General features: G+C 44.7%; 1 long non-coding RNA gene across 1 annotated transcript; it reads left to right on the forward strand.

Moving 5' to 3' along the window:
- Positions 1 to 824: 824 nt before the first annotated feature.
- LOC116979006 lies at positions 825 to 20,508 on the forward strand. The gene is made up of 3 exons (XR_004413611.1): positions 825 to 990; positions 17,301 to 17,308; positions 20,482 to 20,508. It is a non-coding gene; the product is annotated as an uncharacterized LOC116979006 (long non-coding RNA).
- Positions 20,509 to 21,491: the final 983 nt, after the last annotated feature.

A 21,491-nucleotide genomic window follows, 5' to 3' on the forward strand; every position in this document is an offset into this window, starting at 1 on the left:
AACAGCATGCTGACTGGGTAACTGAATGGCCTGTAGCAAATTAGAAACCAATTTCAGCACCTTCTCTAGACTGGGACCTAGTATGCCTTGCTACTAAACTGGGGCTTCTCCTTCTTCTTGGGTCAGACGCCTGAGGTGGATGCACTGTCGGTTCCTGACTCTGCCTTGGGTAAACTTGGGTAAATTCCTGTCATCACTGACTAAGGCTCGGACTGTGACCCGGGGGCTGATAGGGAACAAATTCCAATTATTTTCCTATACCTCCCCTTCGTCTCCCTCTGCTAATTGAAGGCCAACCATTTGAACTGCACAGTCCTTTCTTATCTTCCAGAATTTCCAGCCTGCTTGTTTTCAGTCTTATATCTCTCTCTCTCTCTCCTGTTGCTTATTCCTCTAGTGTGCACACGCTCGTCTCAATACCTCCACTTATTAAATTTATCACATTACTACAATATTCACACCCACTTATTCCATACACAGTATTAATATTCTTATGCTTTATTCTTACAACAATATAATAATGACGTTAACGTTTTACTATTTCTTATTTAACAACCGTGACATCACTGGATCTGAATTCAATTGTTTCCCACCATTCCAAATGATTCAAGATTAATTTTGCATTGTCAGTGTTTAGCCGGCCCTGTTTCCAAATCTTTAACCCCCCCCCTTGCCATTCTAAATGACAAGAGGAAGGATCCAGTTCAACCCTCTTGCCATTCCAAATTACCAAGAGGAATTTAGCATTGTCAGTGTTTAGCTGACAGGATCCAGTTCAGCCATCATTCACCAATTAACAAATGCATTCAGTGCCTACCGTACCCAGTTCTCATCGGAGCCCAGTCGCGGCCACCAGACAGAACTCCCTCTTATTGGTTCCTTTGGCCAATTGAAATAACAGAACTTAATCATAGTTTCCTTATTCTTACCCCCGGTGCTTCCTTCTCCCCAAGATTGCAACATTCGCCCCAACGGACTATCGGGCGGAATGTTAGGAACCTCTTCCCTCGGTCCCTTTATCTTAGCACCTTGTTTATCTCCAGGTTCAGTATTCTTAACACACTGATTACCCATCCTCCCTGTCCGACCTTTCCCGTCCGACAGAACCCAATCGCCCGATTAATACTTAATAGTCAGTTTTCTTACCCGGGTCCTGTGCACAGAAATTGCTCGATTGATCCCTTCCTTACTCCGGCTTCCCTCTTGTTTCCCCGAGTCTCTTGTCCAGATATCACTCGCTCAAACCGCTGACGGCAAGCAAGGAGATCAAAGACTGCTGAAATCAGCAGGGTGCACCTTCCCTTCCTTCCGTGCCTCCGCCGAGGGCCGAAGTGGGAATCCCGGACGAGCCCCCAAGCTTGTGAGATGCAAATGTGAGTGCTAACAATCACGATGCTAGAGACAAATTCAGAGAAACAAGTATATTTTATTAACAAGTACAGAGTCGGGTGCATCCCCTTTTGAGACACACCGAGGTCGGGAAAGTCCCTTTCTTTTATTCACATCAGTTTACAATTGTCACACCTTTAATTCCTCCCCTTCGGGCTCCTTCCAATCGGAACACTAAGGTGCACAATCTACAGGTACCTCCCCCGGTGCCGCCCACATCATACATCGCATGTGCATTTAAATGAGACATCTTGTCATGCTGGGCGTTTTTGCAATATTCATTTATCTTATTAAGCAAGGGCGGTACAGAGTAGTTCATGCCCTTTCCCCCAGTTCTCGTTATGTTCTTGCCTGACTGTGGCTATCTTCTGACTCTCATCCTTGAAATGTCACCATCTGTACTTGCGATTATTATCTAGCCGAGCGCGGTCGGGTGTTCTACTCTCAGCTATTTCTCAGGGTCCTTAGTCTAAATCAATTATCCCTATTAACCCCTTCCTCACAAGCTCTATCTAACTCTCTCTTAAATCCATCCAGTGATTTGGCCTCCACTGCCCTCAGTTGCAGGGAATTCCACAAATTCAAACTCTCTGGGTGAAATAGGTTTTTCTCACAGTCTTAAATGGCCTCCCCTTTATCCTAAGACTGTGGCCCATGGTTCTGGACTCGCCCAACAATGGGAAAATTTTTCCTGCATCTAGCTTGTCCAGTCCTTTTATAATTTTATATGTTTCTCTAAGATCTCTCCTCATCCTTCTAAACTCCAGTGAATACAAGCCTAGTCTTTTCAATCTTTCCTCATATGACAGTCCCGCCATCCGAGAGATCAATCTCGTAAACCTACGCTGCTCTGCCTCAATCACAAGGATGTACTTCCTCAAATTAGGAGACCAAAATTTTACACAATACTCCAGATGTGGACTTACCAGAGCCCTATACAACTGCAGAAGAACCTCTTTACTCTTATACTGAAATCCTCTTGTTATGAAGGCCAACATTCCAACTTGCCCCCACAAATCCCACCCCACCCACACACCCCTCCCCGCCCACGCGTTCCCCCCAACCCACCCACTCCTCCCCCCCACAAGCTCCCGCCCACACCCCCCCTCCCCCCACACTCCCCCCACAACCTCCCCTCCCCTAACGCCTCCCCTCCACACACCCCTGCCCATGCACATCGTTCCCCCACACCCCCCTCTCCCCCACCCACATCCTCTCCCTCCCACATCCTCCCTCCCCCACACCCCTCCCATGCACACCCCCCTCTCCCACACAACCTCCCTCTCCCATACACCCCTCCCACACTCACCCGCATCCCCTCTGCCATACCCCCCCCCACACGCATCCCGCCCACACACTCTTCCCAAAACACCTCTCCCCCATACTCCTCTCCCCCCACACCCACCCGCCGCACACCAACCCCGCCACACAACGGGAGGCCAACGCAGAGGTAGGCCACGGCAGCGCTCCCCCCACACTCGTCCTGTCCCCAGCTGCAGGATGCTCCTCATCGGTCCTCATCTGAAGCCGGTGGGGAGCAGCAGCAGTAGGCCACAGCAGGGGTAGGCCAAGACATCGATACGCCACGGCAGCCCCCGCCTGAAGCCCTGCCCCTCCCCCGGCTGCACGACACTCCCCCCCACCCCACCTGCACCTGACAGCCCCCGCCTGAAGCCGTTCTCCTGCCCCGGCTGCAGGACACTCCCCCCTCCCCCAGTGCCCTCTGACAGCCCCCGCCTGAAGCAGTCCCCTTTCCACGGCTCTCTCCTCCCCCCACCGGCCCCCGACAACCCCTGCCTGAAGCCATCTCCATCCCCTGGCTGTAGGATGATTCCCCCCGGCCCCCAACAGCCCCTTCCTTCAGCCATCCCCCTCTCCCGTTGCAGGACGCTCCCACCCCCCACCGGCCCCTGCCTGAAGCTGTCGTGGCCTATCGCTGGCGCTCACCACAGGCTTCAGACGGGGACCGGTGGGGAGCATCCTGCAGCTGGGGATGGGGCAGCTTCAGGCAGGGGCCGCAGTTAGCAGTAGGCTGCGGAAGTGGTAGGCCACGGCAGCGACAGGGGTAGGTAGCGGCAGGGGTAGGCAGCAGTAGGCTAAGGCAGCGGTAAGCCACGGCAGAGCTTGCCCCCCACCGGCCTCCGACAGGCCCCACCTGAAGCCGTCCCCCTCCCCGGCTGCAGGACACTCCCCCCACTGACCCTCGACAGCCCCCGCCTGAAGCCGTGCCCCAGCTGCAGTACGCAACAAGAGACTTAACAGTAAATAATGGACTGAATAAATCTCATCTTTAACGTTTAAATTGTTATATTTTAAGAGTTATTCACATTTTAAGCTTTAATAAATTCCTTTTCCACTTGCCTTGCCCGTCAACTGCAACTGCGCAGTAATACCTGCGTGTTCTACGTCACAATGAGAACCCAATGGGCAATAATGGCTGCGCCGCCGGAGAGCTGCTAAGAGTGGATGGGATAGGGGGATGGAGTGAGTGCATGTGGGGGGGGGGGGGGGGGGCAAGAGGCAGAGTGGGGGAAGTGAGGGGAGGAGGGAGAATCGGGGTGGATCAGGGGCATCACAACGGGACCCGTCACGCGCGCCAGTGCAGTTAGAGGCTATGGGTGAGTGGTGGAATGTTGCGTTGGGGAATGGGTTGCGTTGGGGGACCAGGCCTCCTGTGTGACTGGGACCCAACGGGTCCCACTTAGTCCAGTGATTATTAAAAACAATTATCCAATTATCCAATCCAATTATCTAAAATTACAGTTTGCATGGAAGTCACCAACTTCCAAAATAAAATCATAATTTGACACGTATAAAACTTCCCCAACAAATGTGAAACCAGGGCTGTCATGTGTTTTTAAGCATTAAGATAATACTGAATCACATTAATCTGCCCTCAAGCAAATGGCAGGACTATGAAGCTTAAAGGATTCTGAAGAACTACTGCCCAAAGCTATAATGAGTCACTCATATGTTAACCAGATTACATTGACATCATACAAATACTGAAGCAAGAGTTTATGAGGTTTAATGGATGTTCCATTTACATCCCAGAACTGTATCTGATAGAAACAGTGGCTAACTGTGGCTGTAAACTGCTTCAGTTTATATCCTGGGAAAGACTCGTGAGTGATACGGTCAATGCTCAAGTACATTGAGCACTCTTGACCAAATAGAACACAGAGGTAGGTCACTTAGCCCATCATGAATTTAGCCTTTCTTATACACTTTAGATTTCCTGAAATGTTGACTGCCATTTCCCTCCACAGATGCTGCATGACCTTCTGAGTTCCTGCAGCACGTTGATGTTTGCTCCATATTACAGCAAATGCAGTTTTCTCCATAGTTTTTCTGAGTGTGAGTAACCTCAGTCACCTCTACAATCCTAAAGGTCAATTTCACCAGGTGTAAGGGTACAATATTATCGCCAAAAGTACCATCCAACTTATACATTGTGAGTTGAAAATACATTCACCTCATCAAAATTAAGTCAAAATGATAGAATTTCTTTAAAAAGGAATGTCTCTGTGGTGCCACCTACAAGTGTCAACAACAACAAATTCCAATGTGACTCAGGGGGAAAAGGCTAAAATTAATTGTCAAAAGAACCAGAGGGAAAATGAGGATTTCCTATTATGCAGCAACGAGCTATGATCTAGAATGCACTGCCCAGATGGCGGAATCAGATTCAGTCGTAAACTTCAAAAGCGAATCAGATAAGATCGAAAGAGCAATCAACAATAGCATGTCTGTCCAAGGGTAGATTTTGCATGTGACTGACATGATTGCAACAGACATGACGAAATAAGCTTTTGCGGTTCCTCCAATATGCTGAACCAGGAAAGCTACTGATGTGCCCACAACTTCAGGGCCGACGCTAACTAAAGCCGAAAGATAAACTACTGGGAACACTCCGTATTTAAGGCAGCAGCTGTAAAAAGAGAAACAGTTGCCATTCTCACCCTTCATCCACACCTGCTGTAATGTCTAGCATTTTTTCAAATCCAGCATCTGTTGTTTTTTTTGGGTTTTCCTATTGTGAGCAGGTTGTCCATGTTGGGGCAGGAGTGGTGGGGATGGATGGATGATGAGGAAATGGAAGGAAAGGCGAGGGAGGGGTGTCAGACGCACCATAAGTCACTTGCAAAAGGATGGCAGCGCAAGGAATAATAGTCAAGGGAATGAAAAAATAACACGAAATGTGAACAAGGAAAGTAAAAATGTGTAGCAAAATGGTGAGACAAGCATGGATTAAGGTGTCTGATTTATTCTGGGCCCAATCACCAGTGCCTGATCTCAGTGAGAATCATTGTCCTGGCAGGTGCCCAGTGATAAGCTGTGTATGTAATCAATTGGCAGAATGACAGACCACAAACATCCAGTCACATCTGATCGGTGGAAGGGATGAGTAAATGCCAGTGGCACAGCAGTTGTGAAGAGCTCGCTCATGTCACTCAGTTGCTCTTTAGTTTATTTTAGGTCCAAAATTGTATTTCTGCCAAGCTTAGGATGCTTGGTACAGGAAATTAAAATAAAAATCAGTGCCTCCAGATATAGTGCAATGTTGGTTTCAATTATTTGCAGCAATTGGAATTGCTAGGTAGAGCAGGTTTCATCACTTGAGATGTGAAGCCCTTTCTCCAGTACTATCAGTCAGTGGTTTGTTGCATGCAGTTGGATTTGTTACACTTCATTATTTCTGGATGTTTGACCTGTTTATTCTAAAGATCAGACAAACACATTTAATTAGGGCATCAGATGCACTATCACCCACTCAGTGAGATCCGACAAGGGAAACTTCCTCATCAGGCCTTTCAGACCGGTGTAAGCATGTGGTGAATTTACGTGAACACAACAGAGTAACATGGATGGCCACAAATTTCTATCACTTTTACAGAGGAATCGGTAACAAGATTCAATCAATTTAATTAAAATTCATGTTATATCACTGGATATTTTTTTTCTGTTTCTCTGTCCTTTTCATTGATTTAACATTTGGAGAGACGGAAACAGCACATGGGAGGCCATTTGTGAGTTACCATAGCCCACATGCATCCAACTTTTTATCTTGTTCTGTCCATGCCAGTTCTGTCCATTGAAGTTTTCTTTGCCTGCTGTGTGCTCTTCCCTGACAGCAAGTACTGTAATTTTGAGCAGTGGAGCATTGCATGTGTGTCTGGCAAGAAAAATGTTTTTTCCCATCTGAGAGTCTGGTCACAGCTAAGATTTTATCCTTTGTTAAAGTTGATCCACAGGGAATCAATCTTTCTTTTTATTATGTGCTGAACTCCAACTTGCTGCTTGCCTCTGTTTTTTTTTGTACATAAGTAAGGTCATTTGAGAGATGAGGGAATGAATAGGTGAGACAACAAGACAGGTATACTCAAAGATAAATGAACAAGGTAGTCAGATGCAAAAATTAAAGGACAACAGATCACATTTCATGCTCGTTAATAGATTGGCTGACTATTTTGCTTTTCCTATAATGTTTCTCTCGATTCTGTCTTAATATTAAGATGCAAAATGGCAATAGCCTTTTTATTTGTTTTATGTCAGACAGACTACGAGTTATCTGGTAAAAGTGTGATTTTACTTCGGAGTCACGTGAGTGACTACGTGAAGAACCCCGCCAGGACGCATGCGTGTCATATCGCTACACGCATTGTAACGAGTCACAGCAGGGGGAACGACATTCCCTTAGCGGCAGAATTTGAAAGCCGGGAACAGCAGGTAAGGAGACTCTGCGTTCCTTCCACTTACCTTACAGGTGGAGACATGGACCAGATCCACGAAGGCTGCGGAAAAGTTGGCGGGGGAGAACCGCGGAGTTGCGGGCAGCCGGCAGCAGCAGCCAACGGCACGCCAATCTCCCGAAATGGGAACAGCTGTGCCCGACTTCGCTCCCACACCGACCACGGCCGGGCGGTAGAGCGAAGCAAAAAACGAACAGAGTCATTGACTCCGATGAGTCCGACTCTGAATAGCCTCGAGCGGCCAGTGCCCGTGAGCATTGGGGCCGGTTGGAGCGGCTTCAGGAGCAGCCGTGAGCGGCCAGTGCCCATGCGCATTGGAGCCGGTTGGAGCGGCTGGGAGCGGGGAACAAAAGCAGCCGCGACGGCCAGTGCCCGTGAGCATTGGAGCCGGTTGGAGCGGCTGCAGGATCAGGAACAGCCGCGAGCAGCCAGTGCCCGTGAGCATTGGGGCCGGTTGGAGAGGCTGGGGGAACAGGAGCAGCCGCGAGCGGCCAGTGCCCGTGAGCATTGGAGCCAGTTGGAGCGGCAGCTGGAGGAAATACTCCAAAGTGGCAGGCTCCAGGAGATGGAGGCTAGCCACAGTGGACAGTTAGTAAGCCCCACAGCAGTACCTCTTGTGGGGCTACACAGTGTCTCTCCCTCATCGGAGGGGAGCACGGAGGGTCAATTCTGGGCTGACCCTGAAGCGGGGAGTGATCAACATACCCCTAGTATGCCTGGGGTGAAAGAAAACATGTTGGATATGGTGTCCCAGTTTTATCCAACCCGACCAAACTGGCCTAAACCTGGAGCCGAAAATAGCAGCAAGCATTGACTACATGTCTTTTTAACCAACTACAGGGACAGGCATTATCGGACACCTCGGCACGACACTTACCACCAGGGAACTGCAAGTCGCTAATGTTCCCAGTGTCAACCAGTGCATCTGGAAACATGTTGGGGCATCAATTAGAATCAGGGACTTAAAAATACAGAAAGTCCTAAAAGTCCTAACAGCAGGAATTACGGCTTTTGCCCGCACATTGAATGAGCAAAACATGACCCAAGACCACCAAGATGCACTGGCTTTACTGTGCAACTCACAATACGAGTTAAACAATATTAGGAAAAGTGCTATCCAACCGGCTTTAGACCCCAAATTTGCAGGCCTCTGCAAACCTGGAACCTCCAAACCATCAATACTACTATTTGGAGGGGATTTATCAAAACAAGTCAAAGAACTTGACGAAGAGGCAAAAACCCTGGGGCTCATAAAAGCAGCATCCAAAAGCTACTACAGCCAAAAACATCACCCCTACGCACCCACCAGTCGGCCAAGACCAACTGGAGAAAGCGCAAAAACCAGGAACACCCAACATCGGTCTCTTTTAGGCCATGGCCCAGACTGACCTTCCTGGAAAATGCGCAAGCCCCTCAACACCAACCCAACTACAGACCCAGACAACGGCGTCTCAACGTCCACGGAGGATGCCGAAGAAATAACACACCTACCACTGGTAACCATGGAGGTAGGTGGGTCTGGTTCCTTAAGAATTAAAGGGAGCATGGAAGTTGGTGGGAGATTATGATATTATTTGGATGCATGGAATAAGTTAACTACCGACACTTATATTCTAAGCAGTATCCAGGGTTATACCATAGAATTTATACAAAAACATAACCCTCCAGTTCACCAAATGTTCGTGCTCACAGGCATAGAAAAATCTAAAGCACATGCTGAATTACAGCGGCTATATATGAAAAAGGAGTAATTGAGAAAACCCAACACGAATCACCAGAATTCGTGTCCAACATCTTTATAAAAAACAAGAAAGATGGTGGTTGCCGCATCATCATCGATTTGACTACTTTGAATACCTTTGTACAATATATTCATTTCAAGATGGAAACCTTTGTTACTGCTAAGCAATTGATTTCCGAAGGCTACTACATGGCAAGCATCGTTTTAAAAGATGCTTACTATACAGTACCCACAAGAGGTGACCACAGATGTTATTTAAAATTCAACTGGATGGGTCATATTGGCAATACAGGGCACTACCTAATGTTCTGACATCAGCCCCCAGGTTATTCACAAAAATTTTGAAACCAGCCCTAGCGTTACTGCAAAAACAAAAACACTTGGTAATGGTATATCTAGATGACATATTTATTGTTGGCAAAACTTTGGAATTGACTAAACAAGCAGTAACAGCCACAAAACAATTGTTTGAAGAACTGGGCTTTATCATCCATCCAGTTAAGTCTAAATTAACGCCTTCAACAAAAATGGATTATGTGGGGTTCACCATTAACTCAGTTCTCATGTCAGTGACTTTGCCGAAAGAAAAGGTTACAGCCTTATTAGAGGCTTGTAGCGAAATCATTGACATCATCAAACCATCCATTAGACTGGTAGCTAGAATAATTGGGACGATATTGGCTGCATTTCCAGCCACACAATTCGGACCTTTACACTATTGAACTTTCCAGAGAGCAAAAATAAGAGCACTCAAAATTAATGGTGGCCATTTTGACAGACCAATGGAGCTACCAACAGAGGCCATAATGTAACTAAAATGGTGGGAACTTAACATCAGGTATTGTTCCAATCCAATAATTATCAGCAACCCGTCTATGGTACTACAAACTGATGCCAGTGGACTTGGTTGGGGTGCTACCAATTCCATCTCCAGCTGTGGAGGGAGATGGAATGCACAGGAGGCATCATTATTACAAACACTGGGCATAAACTACCTGGAATTGTTAAGTGCATTCCATGGTCTTAAGTCATATTGTTCTGGGTTAAATCACCAGCATGTTAGACTACAAATTGACAACACCACCATGGTAGCATATATCAACCTTATAGGTGGAAACAAATCGACATCATGTGACAATCTGGCCAACACAATTTGGCAAAGGTGTATCCAGAGAGATATTTGGATATCAGCTACCTACTTACCAGGTAAACTAAATTTAGTGGCAGACACCAGGTCACGCAAATTCAATGAAAACACTGAATGGATGTTGGACAAAAATGTATTTGCTGAAATTACAGCATGGTATGGAACACCAGATATCGATCTTTTCGCATCCAGGCTCAATCACCAGTTATCAAATTATGTTTCATGGGAACCAGACCTGGGGAAGCGGCAACAGATGCATTTTCGCTGCATTGGGGGGAAATTGTTTATTTGTGCATTCCCTCCTTTCTGCCTCATCAGTCGGGTATTAAGGAAAATACAGCAAGACTCTGCGTCTGGTATTTTGAGAGTACCTGATTGGCCTACTCAACCATGGTTCCCGGTGATACTAGACATGGTATTAGAACCATGCATCACCATCCATCATAGACCTAATTTACTGGTCCATCCGGTAACAAAGGAAAGATCACCCACAGATCTATGAACATCCCGTCTGTTCTGGAATTCCTGGCAAGCCTCCATTATGATGAGAGGCTCAGTCATAGTGCCATCAACTGCGTCAGAAGTGCTCTGTCAACATACCTGTGGCAAGGAACAGAGCGGCATTCTGTTGCGACACAACCTGGTAACCAAACTCATGAGGGGCATTTTAATGTTAATCCCCCAAGAACCAGGTACTCCCAAATATGGGATGTGAGCATTGTACTGACCATGTTAAGAAACTGGTCTCCAGCTACAGCTCTGTCCCTACAGAAACTGACTATGCAAACAGTCATGCTGATGGCCATGGTCACGGCACAAATGGTCCAGTCACTACAGAACCTAAGGCTGGACAACATGACTATTTCATCTGGAAATTTAACTTTTCACATCAATGAATTAGTCAAACAGAACCGACAGGGGTCAGCAGGCCTAAAAACAGAATTCAGGGCATACCCGACAGATGACCATCTCTGTATTGTAACACACTTACTATTATATATGGAGTATACTAAGATCATCAGAGGGAAAGAAATGTCACTTTTAATCAGCTACAAACAGCCACTCAAAACAGTGACAGTCCAGACCATCTCTAGATGGCTAAAATAGGTCCTAATAAGGCTGGAGTAGACACTAGCATTTTAAATCTCACTCCACCAGGGCTGCCGCTACATCGGCAGCTATGAAGTTGGGTGTTCCTATGGACCAAATCCTCAAGACAGCAGGATGGTCAACGGAGAAAACTTTCCATTGATTTTATAACAAACCAGTCATTAAACCTGGAACATTTGCAGAAACAATTTTAAGTTCTGTAATATAATTTACCCCATAAATAGGGGCTATAATTTGGTGTTAATATATTTATCGTGGGGTTTTCAATATCGTATTGATGTCTAATGATGTTAACACTATTCTCCCCATAATCAAGGCAGATGTGATGCATGGACTCGTTTCCACGGCATGAAATCACAGAGCTTTAAAATCTTCACGTAGTCACTCACGTAACTCCGAAGTAAAATAGTAAGATTAAACGAGAATTTACCAGTTTGAAGTTTGATCGTTATTTTATGAGGAGTAATGTTGAGGGATTACGTGCCCTCCGCTCCCACCCTTGATCATATACTCAACTGGTATCTCTTCTCTAATCTTACTATGTTTAGTCATTACAGTTATCTGTGATTTCACACCGCTGCTTTGAAGAATGACACGCATGCGTCCTGGCGGGGTTCTTCACATAATCCCTCAACGTTACTCCTCATAAAATAACTATCAAACTTCAAACTGGTAAGTTCTCGTTTAATCTTACTATTAAATTCTACAATGATGTAAAATACTTCATTGGAGAAATCAACCTCTTCCGAACAAGGTAAATAGCAATGAAGCAGACAGATGGAGTAAGGGTAAGGTAGCAGTCCATATTACTGAAGGAAATTATGTGCCAAATAGGTTTATTGAGACATATGATTATCTTTTTAGTATAATTCTCAGGCTATTTCTATGGTGCTTATTTCTTGCCAGCGAATGGAGATTCTGTTAATCCATTAAAAACTGCTATAGAAATCCTTATGTTCAAAATTTTCATTATTTCATTATGTAAGCACTCCACACAATCACCTCTATTAAATCACACATGCAAAGTAATTTACCATTAGAATTTTATTAAGGCTTTGATGAAAAAGTAGAGGAATCTAAGTTCATTTTAAATTACCCAGATATTGCACGTTGCCTGCACATGTTGAAGGGTTGGCCGAACTGGAAAGAATGATATATGGCATGCTACACTCTATGTGAACATATTGCATTGAAGGAGACATTAACAATTGTGTTCAAATTCTGATTATAAATCGCTCACTATTTGCACCCAAAAAATGTGGAATAATTGCCGGAACCTTCAGAAAATACTTTTGGCTGGTAGTCAAGTCAATGGAGGATAAACAGCCCCTGTTAACCAGAACGGTGCTTTAGTGAGGTAGAACACAATGGAATTTTCACAAAGCAGAGAGACTTTTATTGATAACAGTTCCAACAAGATCTCCGGGCCATTGAGCATTCCTTTGAAGTTTCTTCCTAAAAAGCCATTTTGTCAAATGACCAGAAACAATATGAAATGGAAAGATAATGGAGGAAGGTATAAAGGAATGCACCTTCTTTGGTTGCTAATCTGCTTCAACACAATATTTCCTTCTTTGTTCACTTTTAGTTTGTCTCCATGAGCACTGGAAGCTGAGGTGTTCCTTGATAAAGAAATAGATTAGAACTTGATGGAAAAATAGCAAAGGGTTTAATGTGCAGTCCATTTTTATGCATTAAACAAAGATTGTGATTATGAAAAGATCATTGGTAATCACGAGTTATGATTAACTCACTGATCCCATTGATTGCTTGATGAATCATCCCAACCTGCTGCCTACTTTGCAAAAATAGGAGCCCGCATCGGAACTGTGAAATAAACTGACTGGAGATGTCAAAGACCTATTTTGAAGTATAAGAACCTTGCAACTGAAATAATTAATGAGCTTGATATTGGATTGACAGAGAATGAAATTATAGAGTTTAATTCTTACAAAAACTCAATCATTCCTGAAGGTAATCTGAATGCAATATTCTTTTTTTTTCTTTTTCCTGCTAGTCTTTCTTTTTGTCTTTTTATTTAACTTTCTGTATTTTATTTTGTGACTCAAAATAGTAAGATTAAACGAGAACTTACCAGTTTGAACTTACCAGATCTTTATTTTATGAGGAGCTACATCAAGGGATTACGTGAAGACCCCGCCAGCATGCATGCGTGTCAATCTTCAAAGCAGCGGTGTGAAATCACAGACAACAGTAGATGAAATAAACATAGTAAGATAAGAGAACTAGAATACCAGATGACCTTTATGATAGAGGGTTTGGCGTGGAGGGCACGTAATCACTCGACGTAACTCCTCATAAAATAAAGATCAAACTTCAAACTGGTAAGTTCTTGTTTAATCTTACTATTTTACTTCGGAGTCACGTGAGTGACTACGTGAAGATTTTAAAGATCTGTGATTTCATGCCGTGGAACGAGTCCCTGCCTCACACACTGCCGTAGTTGACCAAAGGAGGAAGTATGTTAACGTATTCAGACATTAATCAGTTATTAAAACAATTATGAATTTAATTAACAAAACGATAATGATAACCCCTTCTATTCGGGGTAAATTATAATACAGAACTTAAAATTTATTCTACAAACACCGCAGGTTTGGCACTCGGTTTATTATAATACTGTTGGAAGGTCCTCTCTCTAGACCATCCTGCTGTACCCAGGATGTGGTCCGTTGGCACTTCTAATTCCCTTGCTGCCGATGTTGCCGCAGCCCTGGTGGAATGAGATTTGAAAATATCAGTATCCACCCCCGCAGCTCCCAAAACCTGTCTAAGCCATCTAGATATGGTTTGCGCCGATACCCTATTATGAGGCTGTTTATGGCTAATCAACAGCGCCATCTCCCTGCCTCTAAGATTTTTTGTGACCTCTATATATTGTAATAGATGCATCATAATGCATAGGCAGATATCTATAGGGTATGCTCGGAACTCTAGTTTGAGTCCTGATGATCCTGGCCTGTTTTGTTTCACTAATTCAAAGATGTGGAAAGTTATCTTGTTGGTTGATGTAACCATTGTGTCCAGCCTTAATTTGTACAGTGACTGGACCCATTGTGCCGAGACTAGAGCCATCAGCATGACTGTTTTATGTGTCAGTTTTTTTAAGGACAGGGACGTTGCTGGTGACCAACCCCTAAGCAACGTAAGGACAACACTCACATCCCAAATCTGGGAATACCTTGCTCTAGGAGGATTGGTGTTGAAGATACCCCTCATTAGCTTTGAAACCAGAGGGTGAGATCCAACAGTATGATGCTCTAATCCCTGTCACAATAAGCTGATAGGGCACTCCTGGCACAGTTAATGGCACTGTAGCTGAGACCTTCATCAAAGTGAAAGCCGGCCAAGAATTCCAGCACATTAGTTACAGTAGCCGTGTTGTACGTAATATTAGTCCTGGTACAATATTTCTCCCATTTTCTGATATATGAGAGATATTATTTCCTCATGGACTCTCTGTATACCGCCGTGATCATATTCATGGTTCGGTCCGTCAGCCCCAGATCCAGAAGTGGCCTTTTCAAATTCTGCAAATTAACAGATTTATCCTGTCATGGCATGGGTGACTTTCGCCCGTCACAGGACAAATCCGGCCGTTTGGGAATGGACATACATGGTTCCGAGACCATGTCGAGAACCACAGGGAACCATGGCTGAGTAGGCCAGTCGGGTACTACCAAAATACCTGACGCGGAGTCTTGTTGTATTTTGCGCAAGACCCGACTGATGAGGCAGAAGGGGGGAAATGCATAGAAAAACAATTTTCCCCAGTGCAGCGAGAATGCGTCCATCGCTGCTGCCCCAGGTCTGGTTCCCAAGCGACATATGTTGGCAACAGGTGATTCAGCCTAGATGCGAATAGATCGATATCTGGTGTTCCATATCGCGTTACAATATCAGTAAATACTTTGTGGTCCAACATCCATTCTATGTTGTCATTAGATTTTCGTGACCTGGTGTCTGCCACTATATTGAGTTTACCTGGTAGGTAAATAGCTGATATCCAAATATTTCTGTTGATACACCTTTGCCAAATTGTATTAGCCAGATCGTCACATGATATCGATTTGATTCCACCCATATGATTAATATATGCCACCACTGTGGTATTATCAATTTGTAGGCGGACTTGCAGGTGGTGCATTTTTGAGCAGTACGCCTTCAGCCCATAGAACGCACCCAACATCTCTAATTAATTTATACCCAGTGTTTGAAGTAAAGATGATTCATGTGCATCCCATCTACCACCACAGCTGGAGATGGTATTAGTAGCACCCCAACCGTGAGCGCTGGCATCAGTTTGTAACACAACTGATGGGTTGCTGATAATGATGGGGCTGGAGCAATGCCGTATGTTTTGCCTCCACCATTGTAATTCCAAAATTGCTTTAGCTGATAGTTGCATTGGTCTGTCGAAACGACCAGCATGATGTTTGAGTGCTTGCACCTTTGCTCTTTGTCAATTTTGGTAATGCAAAGGTCCAAACTGTGTGGCTGGAAATGCAGCAACAAGCTTACCAATCACCCTTGCTACTTGTCGAATAGATGGTTGACTGATGACAACAAGGCTGTTGCAGGCCTCCATTAAGTCTGCTGCCTTGCCCCGTGGCAAAGTCACAGACATGTGAATTGAGTTAATAGTGAACCCCAAATAATCCATAGTTGTAGAAGGCGTCAACTTAGATTTATCTGGATGGATGATGAACCCCAGTTTTTCAAACAAGAGTTTGGTAGCTGATACAGCTAATTTGGCTAAATCCAAGGTTTTTCCCACTATTAATATATCATCAAGATATGCCATGACAATATGTTTCTGTTTTCGGAGAAACGCCAGGGCTGGTTTTTATATTTTAGTAAATAGTCTGGGGGCTGATGTTATCCATTAGGCAACGCTTTATACTGCCAGTGCTGCCCCATCCAGTTAAACCTCAGATATCGGCGATGATCCTTCTGCATAGGTACCGAATAGTATGCATCGTTTAAATCGATGCAAGCCATGAAGTAACCTTCGGAAATCAATTGTTTGGCAGTAACAAAGGTTTCCATTTTGAAATGAATATACTGCACAAATGTATTCAGCTTAGTCAAATCGATGATGATGCGGCAACCACCATTTTTTTAGTTTTTGTGAAGATATTGGACACAAATTCTAGAGAGTCGTGTTGGGATCTCTCAATTACTCCTTTAGCATATAGCCTCCCCAGTTCTGCATGACCTTCCAGTTTCTCCTGTTGTGAAAGCACAAACGCTCGGCTGGGTGCATGCTGAACCGGGGGAAGGTTTTTGTGAATAAATTCAATTTCGTATTCCTGAATACTGTGCAGTATATAAGGGTCAGAAGTTATAGAAATCCATGCCTCCCAAAACAAGTGTAATCTACCCCCAGTTTGTGTAGAACTTACACCCCCTATGTTCTGGAAGGAACCAGATCCACCTACCTCCATGGTTACCTGTGGAGTGCTCATTTCTTCCGCTTCTGTCTCTTCGGAGGTAGAGGCACTGGAGTGCGGGGTTGGCACATCTTCCACGAAGGCCGATCTGGGCTGTGGCCTAAAAAAGACCTCTGTCCTTGTTGTACGGCCTTCGAGCTTTCACCAGCTTCCAGGTATCGTGGTCTGCTGGTGGATGCGTTGGGGTGCTGCCGCCTGAGATGTGAGGTCTTGCTCGATGTTGTTGCCTTCATGAGCCCGATGGCTTTTGCTTCTTCGTCAAGCTCCTTGACCTGTTTCGACAGGTTACCCCCAAACAGCAGCATCGGTGGTTGTGTATTGCTGGTTTTACACAACCCTGCAAATTTGGGGATCAAGGCAGGTCGGATTGCGTTTTTTCTTAGGCAGTTGATTTCGAACTGCGTGTTGCAGAGAAGTGCCAGAGCGTCTTGTTGTGTCTCTGACATCTCTGTGCCGTCCACCAACCGAGCAAATGCCGTTATTCCCGAAGCCAGCAGCTTGAGGAACTTTTGCATCTTTACCTCCTGGGTTCTGATGCCTGCACCAATATACCCCCAGATAGAGCTGTTCACTGCAGGAACATTAAGTGAAACACAGTTCTCTGGTGCCAGATATTTGGCAGTTGATTCATTTAGCACTTGTTCCTGCAGCTGGTTGAAAGACAGGTAGTCGATGCTAGCTGCCAGCTGCGGCTGTAACGGCTGTCCCGTTTGTGCTGGCATTGCAAACTTGGAGACCATCCCGAGCAGCTTTTGTTGTTCCTGCACCCCCAGCACTCTTGTGGAATCTTCAGCCAACCCCCAGTCATCGGAGACAGCCCAGCAGTGACTCCTAATGCTCCCCTCTGTCGAGGGAGATGCATTATGCAGCCCTCGATAAGGTGCTGCCATGGGTGTGCTAGGACCCCTATGTTGACAAGACTCCATATCACGGAGCATGTCACGGTGGAGCATTTGCTCCATCAACCGCTCCATGTGGGATATGCGATCACCGTCGCTGCCCGCCGGCGGTGATTCTTCCCGTCCTGACTCGTCCGGGTCTACGGGCCTGTCCGACTTCTGTTTGGCCTTCCCACCAGTCCGCAGTGTTGATTCGGACTGTGCAAGTGCCATGTCGGTGACTGCTGATCACAGAGATAGCGATCCAGGTGCAGTCGGCCGCTGCTGACTGCCCGTACTTCCGCGGTACCCCGCAGTCAATCTGGAAACGGCCCGTTTGGACTTCGTTCTCGATTTGTCCATAGCTCCTATCCTGTAAAACAGAATAGAGCACAAATAAACAACCTCAGATTAAAGAACTTACCTGTAGGTCCTGTTTTAAACCTTGCCGCTGCGGGGGCACCGCTCCTCCCCGCCAGTCGCTGCGCAATGCATTAGACGATATGACGCGCATGCGTGCTGGCGGGGTCTTCACGTAGTCACTCACATTACTCTGAAGTAAAATCCATATTCTGCTCTGTTTCCTTCTCTGTCCATCATTTGATTAAAGAGTTGGGTTGTTCAGCCCAGGGAGGCCTGTTCGAACACCAATGTGATTTTATTTCAGCAACCATATTCCACCTATGCAGCATTTGCACTAGAGGAGATAGAGATAACATTATATATTTTCCATTGTCCTTCCCCAATTTGCTCACAAACATGAAATACCCAATAGATAGAATAGAACATTTATTTGGATCAACCGTCTGCATTTCAGAAGCCCTTCATATCTACACCATGCACAAGGGTACACACTTCAGGTAACTTAATCACAGCTTTGTAAATTGCATGGTCCTGTCACTGAGCCTAGGACAGACACTACTTCCTCCTAATTCTAAAGCTAAATACCAGTCTGGTTAGCACTGTCAATGCTGCTTTTTGTTCAGGTTGAGATACATTGACAGAAGTTACAATAGGATTTTGCTGACACTTTGAAAGCAATTTAAATTGACATTTGAGTATTATTGAAGAGATAGATCTTTGTAAAGCAAAATATTTCCCCTTTTTATAACTTACAGTCAGTCTGCTGGGCACAGTTTAATAAACTTATGGAATTCTAAGATAGACACAAAATGCTGGAGTAACTCAGCAGGACAGGTAGAATTTCTGGAGAGAAGGAATGGGTGAAGTTTTGGGTTGAGACCTTTTGTCTGAAGAAGAGTTTCGACCCGAAACATCACCCATTCCTTCTCTCCAGATATGCTGCCTGTCCCGTTGAGTTACTCCAACATTTTGTGTCTATCTTCGGTTGAAACCAGCATCTGCAGTTCCTTCCTATACAGTATGGAATTCTAACTTGGTTGTTGATTAAACGTATAATGGGATACTTTTTTTTAAATAGTACACGTTAATTTAAAACTTCCTTATCCATTATATTAGAATTACATGGGCACTGAACAGTCTCCAATAGGAAACAGTATTTAACAAAGTCTCTTGTATTTCACAGTATGCCTTAAAATTAAAAATGCACTTACAACTGGTCCATTTAGAAAGGCTAGAACACAAAAAAGGCTTAGTTAACACAGGAATAAAGAAAGATAAGAAACAGTTAGAGTCAAGCAGGTTGCGGTATTTCCCTGGATTCCATCCCCTCAGGCATGGAAATGCTAGCTCAGAAAGAACACTGTGGAAACATTGAAGATTAAGTTGTTAAGAGATGATGAAGGCATGTAACAGTGAGAAAGTTATCGCATCAATGTAAAATGCTGTGTTTAATCACTTGAACTATGCTGAGCCTCCAGCAACGTTACTTGTAATCTCCTGATATGATTATTGTGAGTTTGATAAGTTGCTAGTGAATATTATACCCAAGAATTTCCATAGACCGGTCCTGTTCTAGTATGGCCGCACAGGAGGTTAAAAGCATATATCCGATTGCAAATATAGAAACAAAATCTCACATTCTAATGGCTTCAAAGTTCAAGTAGTTGAGTAACAGACTTTTGCCCAGAAGGGTATATTTTCAGATAGAATGGCAACCGATCCTGTGACTTCTCAGTGGGTTTCACCAGTGTTCAGTTTGATGATTAGGCATGATGCCGTGCACCATTCACCTTAATGGAATGCAGAACATGCTTACCAACCAAATTATCTAACTTAATTGCAGAGTAATGGAGCTATGCTGTACAAAAACATCCCATTCAGTCCAACCCATCCATGATGACCTAGTTGCTTAGTCCCACTTGCCTGTACCTGGCCAAATAGTTAGATGGGAGGTCAGGACCACACTCTTGCTAGTGAGAGGATGACTCAGTTGCCTGATAACAGCTGGGAAGAAACTGCTTCTGAATCTGGAGTTATGCATTTACAAAGTTCTGTATCTCTTGACTGATGGGCGAGGGGAGAAGAGGCAGTATTCAGGGTGAGATTAGATGATTAAGTTAATGGCATTCCCGAGGCAGCGTGAAGTGTAGATGGAGTCAATGGAAAGAAGATTGGCTTGCATGATGGTCTGGGCTTCGTCAACAATGCTCTGTGATTTTTGTGGTCTTGGATGAGGCTGTTCCTAAACCATACTATGATGCATGGTGCATCCCGATAAAAAGTTTCTATGGCACATCTGTAGAAGTTAATGAGGGTTGTTTGGATCATGCTGAACTTCCTAAGCCTTCCAAGGAAGTAGAGGCGTTGGAGTGCATTCTTGGCCATAGCTTTGATGTGGCTGGTCCAGAACAAATTGCTAGTGATATTTGTATCTCGGAACTTGAAGCTTTTGACCATCTCTACTTTGGCGTCATCACTGTATACCAGGGTGTGTGTACTGCTTCACTTCCTGAAGTCAATTACAATCTCCATTGTCTTGCTGACATTGAGAGAGAGGTTGTTGCCTTGGCAGCAGGTTATGAGTTTCTCAGGTTACAAGGTCTTCACCACCTTCTCACAGCAGCAGCATCACCATTGGCACCTCTGTCTCCCATGATATCCACCATGTCCCAGTCATTTCCTGAGATTCCTCTGTACTTATACATTCTTTACCTTGTTTTGACTGAAGGTCATCATGCTGAAATTTTAATTAAAAAAATACGGATGCCCAACATCTGACAGAAAATGGACAATGCTGGAAACACACAGGCAGCATCTGTGGAAAGCGAATCAAAGTTTATGATTCAGCTCAGAACACGGGGAAGAAGAGAAAAAAACCTATGTTTAAATTGCAGAACAAACGTAGGAGGGATGGACAGAACAAAGGGAATATCAATGATTGCATGAGATTTGGTCAGATTGCTAACTTGGGAAGTTAGATGGTGATTAGTAGAGCCAGGAAGTTGACATAAATGCCATGTGCCTATTCATGCCTTTTTTGATGATTTCACCAAGATAATGCCTTTTTTACGATCGAGGGCCTAAATCAGCCTTTTTTTGCCGTTTTGCTAAAAGGTCGTGCTATTTTCTCTGTTTTACCATGATTACAATGACGTTTCTATGTTAACACGTTAATATCCATATAATTAAAGGTCTCATCTTGACCACTTCCTGTTTGCACTGTGCTTTGATTTTAGAAAAAGATGCTACCACATATGGCTGTGAGTTTTTGGCCATCTTACTCAGAGTCCTCTTCCGCAGCCCTGAGGATTTTTCTCATCGATTAAAAATAAAAGACTTATTAGTGTTTAAAAAATCTTGAGATTCTCTCTCCTGTCAATCACCGCCATGAAGGCCACGCCCCTTCCGATGGGAGGGGAGGGACTATAAAACTCAGAAGTGCGGGCGTGGCTCAGTCTGTCTGCAAGATGGCGAGGGAGAGGTCACAAATCTCTATCTGAGCTGGGAAACTTCAGAAAACTGTGAGTATGCAATGTACTTGAATAAATGATTTGTTAGCCCTTAATGAAAAGGATATGAGTTGTTTGGCCTGGCCTGTGCTTCAAAACTGCAATGGAAATGAAGTGAAAATGCAAT

Source organism: Amblyraja radiata, chromosome 12 (assembly GCF_010909765.2).
Source record: "Amblyraja radiata isolate CabotCenter1 chromosome 12, sAmbRad1.1.pri, whole genome shotgun sequence".
Classification (NCBI taxonomy): Eukaryota; Metazoa; Chordata; class Chondrichthyes; order Rajiformes; family Rajidae; genus Amblyraja; species Amblyraja radiata.